At 38.8% G+C, this 14838-nt stretch overlaps 1 long non-coding RNA gene across 1 annotated transcript; it reads left to right on the top strand.

Moving 5' to 3' along the window:
- Positions 1 to 3978: 3978 nt before the first annotated feature.
- On the top strand, positions 3979 to 4567 carry LOC117894615. Its single transcript, XR_004648881.1, has 3 exons — positions 3979 to 4193; positions 4248 to 4424; positions 4512 to 4567. It is a non-coding gene; the product is annotated as an uncharacterized LOC117894615 (long non-coding RNA).
- Positions 4568 to 14838: the final 10271 nt, after the last annotated feature.

The raw sequence follows: 14838 nt of genomic DNA, 5'->3' as shown, positions 1-14838 counted from the left end.
TGAAAATTGCACATGTCCGCACAAAAAAACATTGCAATGCTGTTTTCTAAGGACACGATTGAGTTAAGCGTCTTTGTTCAATATTACCCTGAACCTCTCTGGCTCAGATTGGTTTCCCATGGGCGAAATCCAGACCGGCTATCGTCATTTGATATGGTAAATGGCCCAATCTGTCAGTGAGATTCAAATTGGAATACATTTGTTGTGAGCAAACGAGGAGGATCGTTGTGAGTTGTTGCCAAAGCAGAGTCACTTATTCTGTAACCCCCGTGATCAGTCAATATATGTATGTACATATGTATATGTACATACATACGTGGCAATAATAATGAGCCAACCTGTCCCTAATTCGGGAATCTCATAGATATGGACGTTCTCTACGACGGTGATTTTGGTTTTCTCGTATCTTCAAAATTGTGGGTGCCACAGAATTTCGTCACGAGTATACACATATTCTTTATGGGGTCGGAAATTTTGACTTCTGCGCGTTACAAATGAATGTAAATCAAATTTACATATGTATGTATTTACATACATACATATGTGATAAAAATCAATATAATTTTCCCCCAATAATACTTAGATATGCCTGCCATTACATGGATCTCAACGGAGGGAATTAAAAAAGAATAATTTAAAAAAAAATTAAATTATTGATTGAATTGTATATTAAAGATCATTTGATAAGCCAAAACTTATAGATTTCTCATTTAGTTATATTGGGATCCTATCTAAAATGATCCAAGATCGGATAATCTACCACATAAAGAAATAGGTCGTGTTATTTCTGGTAAGCTCCTTGGCATTTCTTTGTTTTTTTGTCTCCTTGATCACCCCTTTGTTGCCTCCCTTTTCCCATTTTGGACTATCTAAGTTCGTAATTACTGTAATACAAAACTAGCTGTTCTGGACGCTGGGGGAACTGCTTCTCCTTATCGTCTTTCAGTGCTCAAACAACTGCGGGGCAAAGGAGCGAAAGAAGCCAAAACTCAACATCTTTGGAAGCCATAATGAAAAACTAGCAGCAAAATTGCGGAAAAGGGAATAGGAAGTCTATAAGAAATATAGAGCAAGAGAGAACACATTATTGAAAACTGTTTAAATATGCTGCTCTCAGGGATTGTGGATGGCTGCGAGTCTTGGCTAAAGCGTAGCGTTTACCTGAAATAATTATGGAAAATGCCTTGAAAAGAGGGGAGGGTGATTAGGTGAGGTAAATGCAGTTTCCTTTGGCCTATGCGTATGGTCATGGCCACAAGCTGGGATGAAAACAACAAGATCATAATAACCAGCTGCAACGGGCGTGCGTTAGGTAGGCAGGGAACGGTCAGTGGCAGCGGTGGAGGCAGAGAAGCAGAGTTGCGGTAACAAGCGCTAATTATTGACAACAAGCTAAAACAGCGCCCTACAATTCAGTTGATGCAGAAGTAGAAGCAGCAACAGAAGCGCCTTACATATGTACGTACTAGAGGCTACGTTAAGGAGGGAGATGGTTGAAAAAGAGCGCTGCGCGGATGCAGCGGCTTCCATAACCATTAAAATGTACAGAGGTAACGCAGCAGCAGCAGAAGCCGCAGCCTTTTCCCATTTGGCGCAAACTTGTTAACGTCTTGGCATGGATGGTCATCATGAAAGCCTGGCCAGAAGCTGGATTTGAGGAAAGAGACAGGCAGAGTGCGCAGGCAGCTCAAAAGTGAGTGTGTACATAAGCAACAAAAGCTGGAGAGGGTCTCGAATGCGGAATGCTCTTAATCAATTAGTACCAAAATTTGCCCTTTGATATGCAGAATATGTGCCTATGGGTACTTCCACTGGTCGAGAACGTACGCTCGCACGTTTTTTATGTTTAAAGCATATGGAAAAGAAAAAAATAATTTATTTGTTTTCTTTCGATAGCATTTCCCTGGCCCTATCGAGTTATACTTTTTATTAAAATTGCGAAAACATGTATGTATGTATGTACATACATACATACATACGCACGCGAAATTAACATCGTCTTTGAGGTCGTCTAGTAAAATGCAAATTCTGCGATTTTAAACGGATTATTCTAAAGCTAATTGGTTCTTTGTAAAGAGGACCATTGTAAATTTCCATTGAGTGTCATCATTAAAACGTATCTCTATTGGTTTTTTTATCCCCGTTACTCGAAGAGTAATTACGGTATATTTTATTTGTTCCAAAAGTGGATGTACATATGTAACGCACAGAAGGCAACATTTCCCACCCCATAAAGTATATATACTTATTCTTGATCAGTTTAATAGCCGAGTCTATATAGCCATGTCTGTCTGTCCGTCCGTCTGTCCGTCTTCTTTGTCGGCTAGTTCTCAGAGACTATAAGAGCTAGAACCACCAAATTTTGCCTCCACGCTGCCCCGCATCTTCCGCCACCACAAAGGGCGAAAATCTGCTGTACCCACAATTTTAAAGATAAGAAAAATCTAAAAACGCCATTTTGAAGGGAATGACCATATCTTTTAGATTGGATCATTATTATAACCAGAATAAAGAAATTAATTTGCAGTGGCTACCCCCACCCCTTCCAGCCGCTTTGTTTATTTTTTGCACATTCTCTAATTCTACGCTCTGCTTCGTGCAGTGTGAGTCTCTAGGGGATGGGGGCGAGCTAACAAAGCGTGTTCGCGTGAGAGTGATGTTGATGTAGATGACAGATGAAGAAAAAATGTAAAATTTGAAATATAACCGCTAAAGTGCAGATGTAGTACTGAGTGCCGGGTATAAAAGTTGAGACGCGTAAGAAGCGTCTCACACGTCCCTTCTCGTTACTATTCTATTATCTTTAAAATTGTGGCTGTGGAAGATTTTCGCTATTTTGTGGATGTGGAAGGGGGTGCGGAGAAATTTGTAATTAGATTTGTAACACTGTGATATCACATGAGACCTCACACCAATTTTGGAGACTCTAGCTCTTATAGTCTCTGATATCACTACTCGACAAAATACAAACTTTTTTTTTCACTTCGAACCAAACAAACTTTTTCTGATAGACTGAATTATGGCTTTTTCTATGGCAGGACTTTTTTTTAAGAGTTTTTAAAGTCTGGTATTATTTTGTAACCTTTTTTTTTTTGAAGGAAGCGCTTCTTTTTTCCATATTACTTAAGTATCTTACATCTGTAGTGAACTAAAGTCATTGGATAAAGCTAATAAATGCATCTATACAGTGTACCCAAAAACTTTGTGGTTTTAGCTTACCGTTTCAAAAATATTAAGTTTTAAAATCTTAAAATTTTGATTTTTGTGAGGTATGTATTTTTTACGAAATTTAGACTTTAAAAAATAGGGAAAAGTAAAAAAATTAAATCCTGCGTCCACTATTTTTATGTACAGGGGCATTAATTGGCCGTCGTGTAAGGTATTGCTTGTCGAAATCTATGGAGAGACGAATGAGCTGAAATTGTTCAAATTGTACCTCACGCTAACTCTAAAAAATGCGTTAAAAAAATAACAGATTTGAAAAATTCTTTAAAAAAAATTCTGCCATGAAAACAAAAAATATTATCATCTAACCATTTCTAAGCTCCATATCTTTCAAAAAAAGTGGGTCTGGATCGAGTGGGCAAATCGTGTCAAGTAGTGTAGTAAATAAATTAGTTCCTGTACCCAGCGAATTTGTTCAAAATACATCTGTTATCCTTTGCAAGAACTGAAATTCCCATTACAACGCTCCAATCTCTCCGTCCAACTGCCTTGTCATAATCAATATACCCCATGAACATTTCAGTTGTTTTACAAGCAGCCGCGGGCATAACGTTCTACCACTTTGCCCCTCTCCCAGAAAAAGCAGCATGTTTTGGTTGCAATTTATATGCGCAGGATCGCTTACAAGCCAGCGAGTTGGGAACGCAAACCGGCAGCATTCATGGCTGTTGTTTTTGTTATTGTTATTGTTTGATGCATGGACGCTGATTTTTATGGTCGGACTTGCGGCCAGAGAAGAATTCCAACGCAACTGCTAAAGGAGATGGAGATGGAAACTACGACTGGGACCGGGGCCGAGACTGGGCGTTAACTGCGAAGTAATTGCGTTTTGGCTATGCGAGTACATAAATTGGATTTGAAATTTGTACACATGTTGATGGATTCCTATAGCCAGCTCATGCCAGGGGTACCTGGCTGACTGACTGGCGGACGGTCACGGTCCCAGGACTGCCGCTGTGCCTTGGATAGTAAGAAAAGAGAAGAACATCGAACCATTTGTCGCTTGATAATTATTATTTCAGTATGATAGCATCAATTTTCAAAAACATTTGATGATTTCTACTGCGTGTGTCGATCGTTAACGATATCTTGTCCAGGCCTGTCAAATGCGTCTACGAGGCACCTGAAAACTGCTGATAAACAAATAAGCTGTACGAAACAGAAGCCGTAGGATGCGTTGCATGGCTTGGGATATAAATGTGAGATGAGAAGTTATTTCCCGAACAAGACACAAACACGTACTTCTGGCTATCAGTCTAATTGACTTCCCTTCCTCTTTCATACAGTACACCCAAAACCCGTTGCAATTGATCCATATTTCATAACCAAAAATGAACCAATACAAAAAAATGAAAATGTACGACCTCTCACAATAGTCTAAGTCATAACGTATAAAATCCTTACGAACGACAATATTAGTATAAATTTTCCAATGGTATGTAACCCGGTACGTATGCGCTATATATTATATATGTATGTTTACCAACCTGAAACATGTGTGGCTGTGTATGCACATTGATATGTACCTACTGATATTGGGGGGCACGGGAACACATTCAACACACACAGAAATGGAAACACAACACAACAGCACGAATGGTGTGTACTAGGTGTCAGAGATAGCAAGGGAAAGAGAACGATACTTTTCAAAATTTATTTATTTACATTGACATTTTCTGCTACTTGCGCAGTTTTCCACCAGTTTTCCCTAGAAGCGAAGCTGTTCACTTGAAAAATGCTAACAAAGCTTTAACCAGTCCTCACGCAGCTCCCAGCTCCTCCTTCGCCTACTTACCCCTCTCCATTCCAACCGAGAAACACAGATGACAAATAATATATTGACTCAATTACAATACGGGCATTGTCATAGTACCCAGAAGAGGTAGAGTTAGGGGTGTCCCAGCACGAAAATATATGTGGGAATGGAATAAACTGAACAGAAACACATAACGGAAGAGCACCCGGTCAGAGAAGAGTCTATTTCTGCACTTGTATTGAATCCTCGAGCTTGACAAGGAGCTTTAGAGGATGGAGAGGAAAGTGGTTAATAATGCTACGGTAGCTAAGGTTCCTTTGAACACACAGTACGGCATGAATGCCGTACAGCTCTAGGGAGTTTATAGCATGCTAAGGATATTTTGGGATATCGTCGATTTAAATGGTATCTTTCCCATGGATCCAAAAGCTACTGTGATATGTTCACAAATGGGGGGATATGTTCAGATGCGAATGATTTGCGTGGAACAAATTATGATTATTTTGCTATGGCAGAACTTGTTTTTAAACAATATTTAAGGTCTGGTATTTTTTTTCTTTTTTCCTTTTTCACATAACTGAAGTATCTTACATCTGGTTTTCATAAACTTAGACATTCTATAAAGCTGATAAATGAATCTATAACGTTAACAAGTACTTTGTGGTTTCAGCTTACCGTTTGAAAAAGACTAAGCTTTGAAATGAAACAATTTTGATTTTTGTGAAGTAATTTTTACGAAAATTTAGACCAAAAAATCAGGAAAAGTCAAAATAAAATTAATTCCTGTGTCCACAATTTTTTTATGTACAGGAGCATTATTTGGGCTTTTCAAACGGTAAGCTAAAACCAGAAAGACTTTGGGTGTTCTTTATAGATGCATTTATTAGCTTTGTAGAATGACTAAGTTCATTACAATCTGAAGTAAGAAACTTAAGTTATATGAAAAAATGAAACGCTTCCTCTAAAAAAAACGTTAAAAACCAAAAAAAACCATGGAAAAACCAAATTATTATCTAACGTATCTAAGCCCCATGTCTTTCAGAAAAAGTAAGTCAGGATAAAGTTAGTAGTGTAATTGACATTATCGAATTAATCATAATATCTCCCGGTAAGCCTCGCCTTGAATCAGCTCCAATTGTACACATATTGCATCAGGGTTTTAGGTACATACATATGTATGTACATATGTACAAATGGGTTGGTGTAGAGCATGTGGTAGGTTAACCGATTGAGTCACACAATTGTTTGCAAATTCTAAACATGACCCTATTTCGAATATTTGTGTGTACTTAAAAATTGGAATTTACATCGACAAAAGCTTTTTCTCTTCACATTCTATTCTTCCTTGTGTCTTACCCTTTTCTCCAAAGATTCCTTTCTTTCCTTCCTGATCCCTTGTTCTCCTATTTCAGCAACAAATGCAAGAGTTCGCTCAACAGTTTTATTTGTCTTTGGAAAAGTATTGCTCTCCACTCCACCAACCTTAGGAGCATCCTACTACCCACACATCCTACTTCCGAGGCAGGCGAACAATTCAGGGGTTAAAAGTTATGGTTTCGGTATGCGGACAACGGATGGCCATCCATACGCCAAGGAAAGTCAAAGTCTTGGTCCAGGCTCACCCTCTCCACCTTTTTCGCACAATATCTGGAGCACTTGAACAATTTGTAACATGATAGACGAAAAGAAAAGGCAAACAAATCATTGATGAGTTTGTGTGTGCGAGTGCCCATGTCCATGTGTGCATTGTCAGTTTTGTTTGTGTTTTGCTTTCCTTTTCATTGGCTTCGCCGCACTGGACTATTCCTCGGGATCGGAGGGGGAGAAGCAAAGGAACATTCACTGGATGTTTGTATAAAATATTTGTAGGAAAATTAAAAAAAAAGGAACAGCCAGCTGAAAACATTATGACAAGGGGATATTGAAATGAGTAGGGGAAGAAATGGGGGAAAACAAATTGTCCAGCTTTTTATTGTTGGTCTTTTGTTTTAAGCGCTCTTATTGAAAATCAAATAATGACGACCACTGAAAGCTGAAGCATATGAACTATATTTTATGGTGCAGAAAATATCGCAACACATACATAAATGTGAATATTATAAAATGACTATACAAATATATAGAAAATGAATTTGTTTTTAAATTCATTCATATCATGGCATCACATTTGATTGAAGTCGCAACCAGTTCCAAACAAAGACAAAAACATTAATTTTAGTTTTCCAATTTCCTAGATTACACTTCCCGGCACGATCTTTCTTCAAGGAGCCAAACCCACTTTTTATGAAAGATATGATAGAAATGGTCTGATGACAATTTTTTTTTCTATGGCCGTGTTTTTTCACATAACTTAAGTATCTTAGATCTGGTTGTAAAGAGCTTTGTTTATCTGAGATGCAGCTAAAAAATGGACCCAAACACCTTGTGGTTTTAGTGTACCGTCTGGGAAATATTAAGCTTTAAAATGCAAAAATATACAAATTTTTTACTAAATCTTGACTTTAAAAACTGTGTCCTCTATTTTTTTATGTACAGGTGCATTATTTGGGCGTCGTTTAAGGAATTGCTCATCAAAATCTATGGAGAGACGGCTGAGCTAAAAATGCTCGATAAATCCTAAAATCCGTATTTTTCCGTTATATATACATAGACATATCTATGTATATGTATAAAAGAAAGTCGTATTTGTTACAACACTTATAACTCGAGAACGGCTGGACCGATTGCCATGGTTTTGATTTGTTGGATTTGTTTCCGTCCCGAGTAGCAGAATACATCTTAAAAACAACTTATGGCCTGTGTGTTGCGGCCTTAAAGCCAAAACTTTATTTTTTCATGTGTGTGTTCAGAAATTTGTCTAAAAAGTTCATTTGTTGTTCACTTGTATTTGTTTAATCATATTTAATATTTGTTTTAATTATTTGTTTAATTTTGTATTAATCATTTTAATAATCTAATCTTTCCCAGCGAAGCCGTAATGCAATTAGGCAACGGAATATCGCGAGTCAATTATCAAGAGAAATTGCACGAGAACAGCGCCGCGTTAGTATGGAGCAAAGAAGGGCCTTAATTCGTGATTCTGAATCACAAGAGCAAAGAGAAAGAAATCGTCGAGCTGCACAGCAGTCTGGAGGCTGCAGTTTTGGTGGCTCTAGCTCTGAGAACTAGCCGAAAAACAGGACGGACAGACGGACAGACATAGACTCGGCTAATGATTCTGATCAAGTATATGTATATACTTTTTGGTGTCGAAAACGTGTCCTTCTGTGCTTAACGTCCACTTTGTGCACAACAAAAATAAATCCTTTTTACTCTTCGGGTACCGGGTATAAAAAGCTGCTGGACGGGGTGGGGGTAGCCACTGCCAATAAGATTCTTCTTTCTGGCTATAATAATGATCCAATCTAATCCCAATTCAGAGATCTGATAGATATGGTTATTTCCTACGGAATTGCATTTTAAGTTTTCTCTTATCTTAAAAAATGATTCAGGAGATTTTTGCCCTTTGTGGAAGGAGGCAGGGCCTATTTTGGAAATAAGCTTGTATCAGTGTGATATCACAGCAGTCTGCACAGCAGTAAATACTTTATGGGCGTTACTTACATACATATACATACATATGTATACATATGTACATCCACTTTTGTGCACAAATAAAAGGTACGCTATTTACTCTTCGAGTACCGGGTATAAAAATATCATCAGACCATTTCTAAGACCCATATCTTTCAGTTGGTTTGGCTCCGTGAGTGAAAATCGTGTCGGGTAGTGTAATCCACAAACGGACATCGTCTAGCCTTTCGACTATTGAACGTGTTTGAATTCAAATGTTGAATACAAAAAATTCTCCTGTGAACTTTCTATTAAAAATAGTTGCTTGGATATTTATACCCGGTACTCGAAGATTAAATAGGGTATATTGTATTTGTGGGGAATAACGGTTGTATGTACCCCATAGGGTATATATATTCTTGATCAGCATCAATAGACAAGTCGATATAGCCATGTCTGTCAGTCCGTCCGTCCGTCTGTCCGTCCGTCTTGTTAAGCGCCTGGATCTCAGAGACCATAAAAGCTAGAGCCACCAAATTTTGTACACTGTTACAAGTGTATTTCAAAAATGAACCACGCCCCCTTCCGCCCCCGCAAAAGGGCGAAAACCTCCCAAATCTACAAATAATCCAAATCTTAAAGATAAAAGAAATTGAATAACGCCATTCTGTAGGGAATGACCAAATCTATCAGATCACCATATTGGGATCCGATTGGATCATTATTATAGCCACAATGAAGAAATTAATTTTCAGTGGCTAAACCCACCCCGTCCAGCAGCTTATATTTGTTTTTTTCACTTTCTCTCATTCACACTCTGCTTCGCGCAGTGGCAGAGTCCTCTGCTTTTGACATTTCTCTGTCTCTGCCGCGTCTCTGCCCTGACTCTGCAGTGTGTTGCTCTACGGGAGGGTGGCGAGCTAAAGGAGCGTGGTGTTGGCGTGAGAAGTGTTGTTGACAGATGAAGAAAAAATGTAAAATTTGACAAATAACCGCTAAGGTGCAGATGTATGTAGTACTGAGTGCCGGGTATAAAAGTTGTGACGCGTAAGAAGCGTCTCACACGTCCCTTCTCGTTTTCTATTAGATTTTTAATAACCAATCTCGTGCCATTAAATAGCCGTGGTTGGCTCACATTTCGAATATCGAAATAGCCAGTGGTTGAACCTTAAGTTTTAGTAGGTGTGGTGGCATGCCTGGTAAATCTAGTGAGTTCAAAAACTCTGTTGGTTATTTAACATCATCATGATCTCAAAAGCAACCCAAAAATGCTAAACGTCTCAAGCGCTAAAAATTAAATCGCATATGAAGTTGAGAATGGATACACGCATTGCCATCATGTACATACATATGTATGTATGTACATATGTGACACCGCACACATGAAATTACGAAGCAGACTTGAAAAGGAAACAAAACTTTGTTTTTGCGAGAGTCGCTTTGCGTTCAATGCTCAAGAGAGCCAACGCCAAGCTCTCTCACTGGGAGCCAATCCACTAAACTGATTAGGCAGCAGGTTTTTCAGTAGTCTGAACACTCTATATGTTGTTCGCTTAGTGGCTTAGCTTAGCGGCTGGCAGCCGCCAAGCTAACGAGCGCCAGGAAAGAAGGAGAGCGCGAGCACGCTCCGGCTGTTAACAAAAGCCCGCTGCTAGCTCGCTGCTGCTACTTTCAACAGTTACAATTGTATTAACAATTAAATTGTCTTTGGTATTACGTTCAAGGTCAAAACTAAAATGAAAAGGAACTTGATTATTTTTATTTGTATGTAGCTAATATGTATGTAATATGCATAAAACATATGTATCAACACAAATATATCTGTATTTCTAGCAATGTTTTCATTTTATGTTAATGTTAAATTTCTAGTCATTTCAATTTCTCCACTGCACTGGAGAGCTCTGAACAGGACATAGCATACTTTCAAGCTAAGTTTAGCATACCACTATAGCATACTTTCATACTTGTTCCTCCACTAGACTGCCACACTATACATATTACATACATATTACATAGATTACATACATATAATATTTTGCATCCAAAACTATATGGGAATAGGAGTAGAAAAATAAATTGCTGCTGGCCTAGGACTGTGGTTGTGTGCTTTTGTTAATATGTATATAAAACTTGTTTTCTACATGACTCACTTGCGGTCACTGAGGTGCTGCTGCGGCATCGCGATGCCGCATGTCGTTGGTGCAGCAGGGCCGAGTTTCTGTCGAAGGCTCTCTGCCTATGAATCGGGGTTATTTTCGAGAGCGTGCTCTCTGCCTCGGCAATAAGAAAATTGCTTTAATAACGTTTACTAGTTCTGGACTAGTCTAAGGACTGCGCTGAAACCCAAGGGATAAATACACTACTCGACAAAATCCAACTTTTTTTTTCCGTCTCGAACCAAATCGACTTTTTCTGATAGATATCGGGCATTTACATTTTTTAATGAATTCTGATTTTTTGTCTATAGCCTAGTACCCAGATCGAAAAAAGGGGTCGCAAAAAAAATCAGGGATGATATTCGTATGGAGCCGATAAGAAAATGTTGTGCGCACAAGTTTCTTTCTAGCGGCTCTTCGCCAGGCAGTACTCAGATCGTCAAAAAAACAGGCCGAAAAATTCTAGAAAGTTAGACGATAGTATTTTGTGGTATCGATAGTATTTGTGTGGTATTGATAGTTTTGAGTGGTATTCGTGTGGTATATTGCTAGCAGCTCGCAAATTAAAGGTTTGTTTTAATTTCCACGAGGTAAATGACAACATTGCACAAATGAAACAAGTATCATCAAATGAAGAGAAAGAAGGCCAAACCCAACAGACGGCTAGGCGACTTTACTGACGACAGCAAAATTAAATTAATAAAGGAGCTGGAAAAAAACGAAATTATCTGGAACCTGAGCCACAAGCAACATTTCGATTCGATTGCCATTAAAAGCGCTTTGGAGTTTGTGGCAGCTGAGATGAATAGAGATAGTAAGTACAATTGTCACTGGCCGTCTGCTCGGGGGTCGTGATTGTTTTAATTTTGTTTAAAGTTTTTAGCCACTTCCGTTTTGGCAACCGCGTGTGACAGACCTATCAGGGGGCACCCTTTCAGTGTTCGTTTTCACTCCTTCCATCCGGGTTTTTGTTTGTGAGCTATTGCTCGTGTATTAAAGGGCTTTTTGATATATTTTCTTTTTGTGCGCGACCATAACTATTTTTATATAAACGAAGAGGGTAAGTCGTTGGCAGGCTGGTGAAACCACCAGTGAAGATGGCTGACGCCGAGCAGTCGGTGTCAGGCGTTAAGCGTTTGTCTGAGTCCTGTTCAGACAAGAAAATTGCTTCAAAAAGATTTCTGGCAGAATCTAATAATGATGCGAAAGGTGAAAATAAAATTCTACCTACAAACACAATGGAGGACGATCTGGACAAGAATGTTCATGTCCCCGTCAACAGCACAAATACCAATGCAAATATCGCTAGAGATGTGCATAACACAGTCGATAAAAAACAAAGGGATATAAATTTGTATGAGCACTCATTTAAAGGAGAAGCCAGTGTGCTTCTATCGACTAAGAGAAGTAATTTGTTTGAAAACAAAAATATTAAAAGTGATCTATACCTTTTTGAGAAAATAAGACACATCAATCTTGTTGGTCTCAAACGCATAACCCCGCTAGCTGCCACTCTGTACAAACTCTATTTCGGTGGTCCTTTTTGAAGCTAATGAAATGGTCCTAAGTGAGGAATTTAAAAAATTAAACATCGACGTATTTATCCCAAAGAATTACACTGAGTCTGTGGGTGTTATAAGGGGTATCCCACCAAATATCTCAGATATGAAACTGCTGGACAATCTCGATTCAATTATTAAGATAAACACAGTGGAAAGAATTTTTAGGAAAACGAAAAACGAAATGAATGAATCTGTGCTCGTCCCAACTGAGACAGTCAAAATTGCTTTTGCGGGTACCGAAATTCCATCGGCCGTTCAGATTTATGGTATTTGCTCTTTAAAGGTAACCCACTACATTCCTGCGATTAGGCAGTGTTATAACTGTGGTCGCTTGGGTCATACAGCAGCGCGCTGTAAGTCACAAAAGCGATGCAAGAAATGTGGCAATAACACTTGCAACGAAAATTGTAACACAAACAAGTGCATCTTATGTCAAGGTGATGGGCACAATGCATTTGAAAGGAACAAGTGTCAGGTGTGGGCCAGAGAAGGTGACATAAATAAAATCATGGCCATTAAGAAACTGGCAAGAAAGGAAGCTCTAAAGCAGTTCTCCTTTCAACAAAACTATGATCAGATTCGAGACTATGACAAAAACTTTCCTCAAATGACAAATAAAAATAACAACAACAACAACAACAAAAATGCATGTGAGCAAATACCGCAAGTTATAAGCAATAATGAAAAAGCAAACCAGGTATTAAAAAAACATTCATATAGCAGCAGAGTGATTCAACGCACTGTAGGCTTTGAGAAGCAAAAACCGCACTACTCACTGGAGTCATACACAAATGACTCTAGTGATCATGCATATGAATTCCCAAGAAAAGAAAACCATGACACTATTAGCAGTGTCAGTAGCAGCATAGTTCAGGAAATTCTTGAATTAGTCACTCCCATACTGCTTAAGTCAGCTAATGGAACAAACATAATTCAAAACATCAAAGGAAAATTCCTACAGAGCAGTTCCAAACATAGAAAACATGATGTTGGTAACAATACAAATCTCATCCACTAATATGTCCACTAAGATTTTACAGCTTAATGTACAATCACTCAAAAACAACAAAAATGACATAGAATACACCTTGAACTCTGGTGGATATGGCATAGCCATCTTCTCAGAAGTTTTCTCCCATGACATGTCATACAGAAATTTAATCAAATACGATCTATTAGAAAAACATAGAGATGATGGCTACGGAGGTGTAGCCATTGCTGTTAAAAAAGGCATCAAGCTTAAAAAGGAAGCCTTTAGTTCAGAGCACGATGTTATCATAGCCAAGACATGCAACCTTAATAAAAATATCACCATTGTCTCAGTATACTTTGAACCCTCCATGAAGACCAACACCTTTCAAGATGCTATTCAAACCATAGTTGAAAAACTGGACGGCAGGAGCAATGTGATTTTTGCTGGGGATTTTAACGCCAGAAACACTTGCTTTGGTGACAATGTCACCAATGCCAAGGGTAGATTCCTAGAGAACTACATGAGTAACTCCGGTTATAATTGTTTGAACGATGGAAGGTGCACCTTTAGACGTCACATCGACAGTCAAAGTGGCTCTGTGTTGGATTTGACCTTTTCAAACTGCACCGATAATGTCACCTGGAGCTGCAATTCAATTTTTGTTGGAGGCAGCCACCATCATCCTATTTCCATAGAAATTCCGGAGTGCAAAGAGAAGCCCAAGTTCTTTCTTGCTAAGAATAGACTGCTTCGAAGGCTAACAGGTGCTATGCCATCAGGAGACATTTCAAACATCACAGAAAGCTTCACAAACAACATTAGGGCCTCCACCTACTCCTTGAGCAGCAATAGATGCCCCAAGACTTGGTGGAATCCAGAACTGCAACTGTTGTATTCTAAATATACCGAAGCACAGATTCAGGCACAAAGAGTTCAAAGTCTGTCAAGCTACATAAAAGCAGTTAACTTGAGAGTAGAATGGAAGAAGGCAGTAATACTTGCGAAAAGAAACGCTTACGCCCGCAAGATCGATGTACTTAATCAAAAGCCAAACTCAAGGAAAGCCTGGCTTTTCTTGAGGAACATTAAGTCCTTTAATGATCCCGTTAATTCCAGCTTTAATGCGGAATGGTCCCAGCCTACCTTGACTTTCTTAAAAGCCAAGTCTCTGTGTTGGCGAAAGTTCATACCTTCTCTGTCAGGCCAGCTTCACTCAACATTGATCCCTTTAACTTAAGTGATCTGTCTGCTGTTCTCAATAGGGGCAGAAACACTGCGGGAGGAATAGATAGAATCACATATGACATGATAAGAGCCCTCAGGAGCCCAGCACGGAGTAATCTTTTACAAGAATACAATAGGTTATTTACAGAATGTAGAGTCCCTGATCAATGGCGTACAATCAAAGTCATTCCCATCCCAAAAGGGGTAAGGATCTCCATATCTATCAAAACTATCGACCTATCTCACTCATCTCGGTATTGGCTAAAACTCTTAATCTTATGATCAAGAGTCGCATAGACATGTTCTTAGAAAAACGTAACACCATGCCCAGACGATCTTATGCCTACCAAAGGGTAAATCAGCAGCCATGTGCATAAATGATCTCATCAA

The sequence above is a fragment of the Drosophila subobscura genome, chromosome J (assembly GCF_008121235.1).
Source record: "Drosophila subobscura isolate 14011-0131.10 chromosome J, UCBerk_Dsub_1.0, whole genome shotgun sequence".
In the NCBI taxonomy this organism is placed as follows: Eukaryota; Metazoa; Arthropoda; class Insecta; order Diptera; family Drosophilidae; genus Drosophila; species Drosophila subobscura.
Note: the sequence above shows the minus strand (reverse complement) of the source record. Positions and strands in the feature narration are given on the sequence as shown.